The sequence below is a fragment of the Pseudopodoces humilis genome, chromosome 12 (genome assembly GCF_049639895.1).
Source record: "Pseudopodoces humilis isolate 2021_Gansu_Grassland_sample_001 chromosome 12, ASM4963989v1, whole genome shotgun sequence".
Lineage (NCBI taxonomy): Eukaryota > Metazoa > Chordata > Aves > Passeriformes > Paridae > Pseudopodoces > Pseudopodoces humilis.
In genome coordinates, this window is record NC_142211.1 from 18,848,214 (window position 1) to 18,857,737 (window position 9,524).

Sequence of the window (9,524 nt, forward strand, 5' to 3'; positions counted from 1 at the left end):
TAACAGAAGGTGGACATGATATATCAGTAAAGGCCTATCTGCACAAACCAGCCTTTGGTATAAGTCATGATATTAAAGGCTAAAGTCCTTGAAACTTTCCTGCAGGAGAGAGAATAAAGCAAAACAATATCCTTTTGTATGAGAGAAAATACGTAAACCTGTGTGTATTAGCCAATAGTAACTTGCTTAGCCCGCGGACCCTGTAAAACCCTATATGTTGGGGTTCAAGCAAGGCTGGTACCCTGGCTGGAGCCAGCACGGCAGCTATTCCCAGCTGCTCAGTCCATATCCCACTGCATCAATGTGATGGATGGCGAAAATGGCGATTTATTGCAGGGAAACTTAACATTTTATAGCTTGGGTTCACTGTGTTACTCCCATCTACATACGTCACACCTAGGTGCTATTGGCTAATTACAAGAAAACTTACTATCCTAAAAAGAGGGGTGGGTTACTAGCTTTCCGTTCCATCCCGAATTCTTCCGCAGCGCCAGGCCCTAACTACAACATATTCCCCTCTCTTTATGAATAACTAATTTGCTAAAATACAAGGTGTATTAGTCTTGAAAATGGATAATATAAAATTGTGTAACTTTTTCTAGTCGGCTCTTAACAAAGGACACAAGCTTATTTAAAACACATGGTCCAAAGATTAGCACAAGTAAAATCATCACAACTGGTCTAATCAGGGTAGACACTAGGGTGGTTAGCCATGGAGATTGATCGAACCAGGACTGGAACCAGTTTTGCTGAGCTTCTCTCTCTGTCTTTCGTTGAGACAGCCTGTCTAGAAGCTCTGCCATGGTATCTCTCACTACTCTGGTGTGGTCAGCGTAGAAGCAGCATTCTTTGTTCAGGGCGATGCAGAGGCCTCCCTGCTGCATGAATAGAAGGTGGAGACCTCACTTGTTTTGCAAAACAACTTTAGAGAGTGAGGAGATTGATTTTTCTAGAAAGGATATGGATTTCTCAATTCTCTGTAGATCTTCATCTACAGTCATCTGTAGCTAAAACAGTCTCTGTTGTTGGGTCACGATGACAGAGACACCTGTGGCAGCACCAGTTGCTCTCAGGTTAAGCAGCATCGCTATGGTTACACCTGTCACCAGTTCTCTTTTCTGAAGTCAGGTGAGTCTCTCCACTTGCAGGCTCCACTCTTCATTCAGGTGGTATAGGACTCTGGGGATGATAACAGCTAATACACAAAAGTCAACAGAGGAGTTAAAGCTTGGGTATAAATACAAGGGCTAGACTATTAGATCATGGGTTCTCAGCTTGTACCACAAGGTTGGGGCTCACTACTTCAGGTGTTATAACTATAAACAGCACAATTACTATAAACAGTTTACCATGTAAATAACACTATACTTACAAACTCACAGCTAAAACTTTAACGTTAAATGAACTTTCAAAGATACTTACACTACCTCTTAAAGGAAAATACTTATATTTTATACTAACATAATAATTTCTACACAAGCTAAACACTACCTTAAACTATTATCTAACTACTTTTAACATACGTGTTCTGGTATATATGTAATCTAAACATAAAAACAATTTGCTAAAAAGATAAGCACACAATTACAATTTGCTTTGTATATAGTTAGATGGAGTCTCTACACCTCCCAAATCTTCTACAGAATTTTTCCAACACGATTCAGTCTTGGAATGTTCACTGCTCCCGTGATGTCAGCTGGCAGCTAATCGGTGACGGAAGGCTTTGATGTTCAAGTTGTTCTTCAAATTCTTCTAAATCTTTGTCGTGGTTTTAAACCAATAACTAAGAAAATTACTTATTTCTTGCTGTGAGATATGGATTAGAACAAGAGCAAAACAGGCATAAAACTTAAAAGGGAAAAAAAAAGAAAGTTTATTGACAAACTACAATAAGAACACCAGAATAAACTTCCAGAAAAACCTTTTCATCCCCTGTCTACCCACTATTCCCTTGTTCACATGACAAAAGAGACAAAACCTTTGGAACTTTGATGGTTAAAACAGTCCCAATTCTTGCTACAGTCTTTTCACCAGTCTTTATAGAGAAACAGAAGTTTCTTCCTGTTAATTTATGGAGTTTCTCACAAGAAAAACTATTTTTGTTATAGTTTTCCATTGCTCTAATGTTAGCTGCCCAGAGCTGCTGTTATTAGAGCCCACTCCTCCCATTTTCACATCACTCTTAAGTGTGTATGGGCCATGAGTCTAGGGATGGGATTTTTAAGGATAAGTTATTCAAAGGCAAAAAAGTCTTCTTCATCTGTTTCCGTGAGCTTCACCAGAAAACAGTTTTCTCATTGCCTCTCAAGGCTTCAAATCTTCCAGCACTTCACTGTGCCATAATTACTCTACTTTTTACTCAAAATTTACACTTTGAACACTCTATTCCTCCCTATATACTGTCATGAATTAAAGGAGTGTTTTCAAGACCTTATTGTCCATTTCCATAGTTTTAACAGAAAGATATTTCAGCTTAATTAAAGCATCTTCTTAATTCTCTACCTTTTCTTTTCTTTCCTGTCACTAGTAGTTTATAAAGTCTCTTTTCATGTTGATCACTCTCTTTTCTCTGTCTGGATAAAAAAATTAATCCGCAAGTCTCATCTGGGAAATGAAAGAGTTAAAATCTTTCCCAGGCTGTTGTAGGTAGTTCTGTGGCCTCGGCCGGTGCAGGAGCTGGAGCCGTCTGCGATGGAAAGCTCCTCATGGCTGCTCTGGAGAGTGCAGTCGCCGCGCCCAGCCCGCTGCAGGCCCAGAGCCCTTCTCCTTCTTCACTCAGCAGTCTCCAGTGAATCCAGCCACAGCAAAAAAACCTGCAGCCGAGCCAGAGATCGGCTCGGCCCGGCCCGGCCGGAGCCCGGAGAAAACCCCCTCCACAGGGCCCGCATCCCCCGGCCGGGAGACGCTGGGCCCAGCCCAGTCCCCGCCCGGCCGCATGGCCTGGGCAGGGAACGGGAGGCCTGAAGCTCTGCCACCCTTCCCAGCCAGGAAACAAAGAGAACCAAGAGAGCTCTGGTTTTACACTTTAAGGTAGGGTTCACAAGTTGATCCCACTTTTCAATGGCCTAAACTGCTGTCAATTCTCAGCAATGACCAATAATTGGTCAGGAGAAAAGACGCCAGGCAGATCCCAGCAACTTAAACTTTCTTAAAGGTAAAGTAACTCCATGACAATCTTAAAACAAAGGATAACTGAAAAATTGATAGAAACACCACATCATAATAACATCATAAAATTTCTGTTGGCAACTGTCTGTGTAGTGTTCAGACACAACTGTGTCCTGACAGGTCCACTACTGATCCATGTCTGGAGTACCAAAGCTGTGTGATGACCTCTCCGTTCACTGCATCTCGTGTTCAGAGGCAGACAGTCTGGTTAGATGGGCAGGTGACCTTTTTGAACCTGCCAACAAAACACAGGCACTTCTCTCCTTGAAGTTAATGAATTACACTAATCAAATTGCTTTTAGGGTATCAATTTCCCCCGTCTTCTAAAAAATAAAAATGAGATGTATTTCTGTTCAACATTAACACAAAACCTTATATACAATTAGTAAGAACTTATAACAGTTAAAAATCAATTAATATAAAAGTATTGTTAATTATTAAAACACTGCACCAGCATCTCATAGTTAATAAACAAACAAAACGAAAAATTATCAGTGAAGGATTGGACAATCACCTCCGGAAATGATTCTCCAAGCTCACTTCAAAATTGATCCAGCTGTCATATTAATAGGGTCAAATTGTTGAGTTAAAAAGCGACTCAAATACTGATTTGGTACAAGAACATCTGGATCTGTTGATAAACACTCTGTCCAGGTAAAGTTAAGACTTGGCCAGGGCCTTAGACTTTAAACTGGAAAGATGCCTCTTAACTTATTTTTAAAACAAGGTTTTCAATAACAACAGCTATGAGATGCTTACAGCACAGCAAACTGTTAAAATGCATTTGTATAAAGCAAATGATTAAAAACTTTAGGTACCAGACTAATTAAATCATGCAGCAGTTGGTTTAATCTGAAGCCTCTTCAATGGCAGCTGATCCTTAGCAGTGGTACATCTTATTAAAATTCTGGAAATACTGAAAAATAAGAAAGTTATAGCAAACGAAACTGCAAAAATTGCAACAACTGAATAGAACTCTCAATGAAGTCTAGGGTGTCACAGACTGCATTCATTTCTGTCCACAAGCAGGTGTTCATCAGTGTCCCATCACAGTTGTTTCAGTTGTAGCTGTCTTCATATCTCTAAAAAAATAACTATACTTTGCAATTTAGACAAGTGTTTCCAATAAAACATAAAACAATTCAAATTAAACAATATTTAAACTTAACAATAACTATTTATAACAAAAAGAAATAACAAAACTTAACTTTTAAAAGGCTAAGTTATACAACTTAAAAACATTCAAGTCAACGGTAACATGGATTCACTATAAAAATTATAAAAATGTAACAAATACATCACAATTTTATGTTATCTAGCTTTGAAAATAACCCACAATAATTACAAATGTTACTAAAAACACTCATTCACAACAAGAATTTGCCTAGTATATGTTCAAATTAGTTAAAATTTCAAAATGCAGCTTCTTTTAAGAAAAGCCACAACAACACAAGATTGGGCAAGTTGTCATTTAGCTTTTGTAGCACTTTTCAAAAACATCAAGTCTAATTTTTAAACTAAAATCCAAAATCCAAATTGATATATATGCAGTTATATGTGTTTTATATAATAAAAAGATTCACATTAAAATTTCTTTATTAAAACTGTCAAAAACTCAGCAAATGGGTAATATATGATTACTAAAACAAAACAAAAATCTTTTAAGTTTCTTGGGATACAGAAATACAACATTTAAACTTTTTAATCTATTTTTAAAGGCACTTCATTCAATAGAAACTTATTTTTAAATCTCAATCTTGATTATAACACTTTGCTAATTTACAAACAATTCAATGTATAAAGCTTTTAATTTTTGAATTGTCTAATTAAAACTCTCTCTTTTTTATCCCTCTCCAAAATATCCAGCTTTTTGTTGTTTTTTGTTGTTTTATTGCTTTGCTTTCCGCGGTTTCATTGAAGTCGCTGTTACTTGTTTCACCGGTGGTTGCCATGGCAACAGCATTCGGCCGTGTGTGTTTTCTAAACTCGTCCGCGCCGAGCTACTTTTTAAATCTGAGAAAAACTCTGAAAACTCCAAATGCATAAATTCATAATTACTTAAAACACAAAATTAACTCTAAAAGGGTACATAAACACTTTTTAAAAACTCAGTAAATTCTAACTTTGTAACAAACTCGGTATTATCCCGGCGCTTCTTCCCAGGGAGGGAGTGGGGGCGGGGGGGGGGGTGAACCGCTCATATCTCAGTCAGAGTCAAAACTGGCTGGTTATTTCCTGTTTTCAGTGCCTTTTCTTCGGCCCCGGCCCTGCCAACCACCCCTGTGGGTGGGCCTTCCCTCTTGGTTCTCCACGCCTTTCGTTCCACCCTCCACTCCACCTTTTACCCCACCTTTCCCTCTGCCTTCTGCTTCTCCTTATCTCTTTGCATTCCAGTCTCTGTGTCTCTGTTCCCATTCGCCGCGTCTTATCTCTTTCACTTCAGCTTCTCTTTTTTCTTCACATTCCTTTTCTCTCCCATCCCCCCGACTGTGCCCACCTTCCAAGGCCAGCTTTAGTTCTTTGTTAGAGACATATTTTTCCCGCGCTACAACTTCTTTCTCTGCGCCATCTTTATGTCTTTGGGGGGATGCTTTCTTCTTATTTTTTCTGCCACACCTCTGGCTATTTCTACTAACTTTTTCCAAAAATCTTCTGCTCTTCGCTGTTTCTCTGATAGCAGATAAGAATTTAGGGACTGAGGGGACTCCCGGCCCCCCTCCTGGCTCAGTTGAGCTTCTCCCGTCTGGGGGCTATAAAGCTCTGACCCTAACTTTCAGGGTAGCCAGCAAACAGTTCCTTGTCGTTTCCCAAATTTCTTCAGCAAAGATTTTAGCACATCTGTCCCACACCTTAGGGTGGATAAACTTTACAAACTCATTTACAACTTCAACAACCCAAATTCTTGCAATAACAAGCAAATTAGGTTTACAACTTAGTTACAACCTAACCTTTTTGATGATTCCATCATCCTTCTGGGCCCAGGCTTTTCTCGTCAAGAATAGACGCACTATCTTGACCGCTGCTCCTTGACTCAGGGTATCCTTGCTTTTTTAATTTCTTCTCACGTTTCTTCCCGCTTTTTCTCCCGGGTTTCGTGCACCAGATGTTGGGGTTCAAGCAAGGCTGGTACCCTGGCTGGAGCCAGCACGGCAGCTATTCCCAGCTGCTCGGTCCATATCCCACTGCATCAATGTGATGGATGGCGAAAATGGTGATTTATTGCAGGGAAACTTAACATTTTATAGCTTGGGTTCACTGTGTTACTCCCATCTACGTACGTCACACCTGGGTGCTATTGCCTAATTACAAAAGGACTTACTATCCTAAAAAGAGGGGTGGGTTACTAGCTTTCCGTTCCATCCCGAATTCTTCCGCAGTGCCAGGCCCTAACTACAACACCTATAAAACGTGTGCTAAAGATAGAAATAAACGGCGTTCACTTTTACTTCTGTGAAGACTCGTGAATAGCCTGAGCGGTTTCTCAATACTAAGATGGGCATTTCTTCAGTGGGAAACCAGGAAAAATAAATTATTTCTTATTTCTGACATTAAGAGTCTGTGAAAACTAATAGGAATGCATGCCTTTATATAAAGGAGTTTTATTTATCATGTAAAATATGAAGAAAACCAGTCATCTCCTGACTGCTGTGTGTTTTTGTTGGAATAATGAACGGCTAGTTTTATCTGTTATACCAGATGTCTAACCTAAACTTCCCTGGCTGCCTCTCAGGCAGCCTATTCCTGTTGTCAGGAATGTGGAGAACAATTTGCTCTTGGCAGCAGCCTTTTATACATTTCACAGCTGCTTTTGTGCACCCTCTAGTTTTCTATAGACAAATAACCAGCTTGCTTTGCTATTTACTCTTTTCTGGTTTTCCTTGCTCTCTTTGAACTCTTACCAATTTGTCCATATAGGAGGCTGAGGCATGTACCTGTAGCAACGGGGAACAAAGACACACGGACCTCCTTGCTTTCTCCAAAGAAGATAATTTATTGTAACAAACTGAGCCCTTTTATGCTCTAAACTTAATCAAAACTAGCACACATTGGCTGCCTGCCACTGCAGTGTTGCTGCTCACATGTCCCTTTACCAAATCAGCTCTTTGATCACTTGGCGTCTATGCGTCTCCTCAACCAGTCACACACAAGGCAAGCACACACCAGCTCTACAGCTTGTTCTCTGGTTACATGACCTGTTTTTTACCTTGCTGTTAGCTGAACTTTTCCCAGAGAGCTTTCTGATGATCAAGAGTGAACAGGATTTCTTGTCTCACACATGTGCCAGTGTTGGGTAGAGGAGAAATGACTCCACGTCTTGCATGTGACATGCCTATTCATATAGCCCTACAGTGTTTGTCTGCTTCGAAGCAAAATGCCACTATTACTTAAGTTTAGCAAGTGATCTACGGTAACCACAGATCCCTTCTGAATGAGCAGGTCATACACAATGATTAAGGATGGGGATGTGCAATCTGTGCTGTGGGAGGTGGCATGGTAATGATTATAATTTATGTCAGTTTCTGGGTTTGTACAGACATTATCCCTTCAGCTAACAGTATCAGTACTACAGATGGTAGAGATGGTGCAGATGATGAATAAAAGACAACCGCTCCATCTGAGAGCCAGCAGGTTAAATGCACAAGAGGTAGATGAGGTCTCAGAGATTTAGTTACAAGCTTGCATTGCAGAGGCTTTTTAGCAGAAATTTTCAATGGTTTTCCAAGGAAAAACAATCACAAATGAGGGTTCTTCCAGGAAAGTTTCTGCTTCTGTCTCTAGTGGGCAGTTTCCCAGACAGAGCAGAAGGGCTGATCTTACTCCTGATTCCGTGGAAAGCAATTATAATCTGTTTTTACCAGAATTAAGTGGAGAATCATAAGAGCAGGACTACAAAGTTCCTGCCTCCAGCCAGGTGGAGGAGAGGGACAACTGGATTTACTGGATGTTGTGGTGTTGCCTATAATCAAAAGAGAGAAAACCTTTGAAACAGTGTTAGAATAGTAAAGAGCAGACCTTTATTTGGAAGTTTCCAGGTGGCCCAGTGGTGATGGGTACACCTGGCACCTGATTTCTACAATTTTATAAAATTAATCAATTAGGATATCTAACAGGTACATCAAATAATAGATTCAGTTTGAGAGGGATGACGGGTTTGTCTTTACAAACAAGCAGTGAGTCTGCTGATAAAATGCAACTATCACTGAGGGACAACAGAAACAATAGGAGAGATTCCACTGAAAGATGAAAGAGGCACTGAAAGAGCACCATGAATTCCACAAGAGTTAAGAATTAAGAAAGGATTATGCATGGGGGGGAGGAGGTATCCCAGGTATCAAGTGTTCCAGGAAGTCTGTACCTCTCAAATACCTCAGCCTATGGGGAAAGAGAGACGGGGCATGCGGCTGAGAATTAGGATAAAAATGAGGCTGCACCCTCCAAAATTTTGAGAGACCCCAGGGGAATGCCCCCATGGCCTCTCCCTTTATTCGAATAAAGTAAAAGGACTCCTCTGTGTTATGAATGCACTCAAGAGAGTGATATGATTCAATTAAAGAAAATTTTATTAATTATAGCAAGCAAGCAATAAGCAAAAATCAGCGCTGGGCGACAGGGGAGTCTCCGCTCCGCCAACTGCCGCGCTTCTAATTTCTGCGTTCTCCCTTTTAAGTGATATGGCTTCCGGGTTACATGTCCTTTCTCGGGTGTCTCTGCGCATGCATCTCCAGTTGCTAGGGGGTCTTTTCTCTGCCTTCTGGTGGTCGCGGGATGAAGATCAAGAGTCTTCCTCAGTCCTATCTTTTTGACCTTTCTTCGCTGTTCCCTTTTAGGGCTTATCTTGGTAACTTTCTGGAATTCAAGAAAGCTCGCAAGGCCGTAAAAGATTATGCAGGCGTCAGCAGCAGCCTTCAACCACATCCTGATTTCACAAAGCACAGTTTTGCAAAGCATCGTATCTATATGTTTAGGCGAACAAAAGGGTCTCTATTTATCACAATCCCCCCTTTTTCTATTCCTTACTTTTGTTCGCTAAATCTTTGTAGTTCTCTTTTGTTTAACTCTAAATAATCTTCTGTCTCTTCCCCATTTAAGGCTTCATATTTAGCTCGTATTAACATAAGGTGAGCTGCTTCTAACCTACCTTTCATGATGCTAATGATTTTGTTGAGAATGCAAGGGCCGAAAGTAAGTCCTAAGATTAGTAAAATTAACGGCCCCGCTATGGTGGATAAAAGAGTTGCTAACCAGGGAGAATAGTTAAACCAGGATTCATACCAATTTTGTTGCATTTCTTGTTCTCTCTTTCTCTTTTCCAGTCCTTCTCGTAATTTGGCCATGGTCTCTCTTACTACTCCACT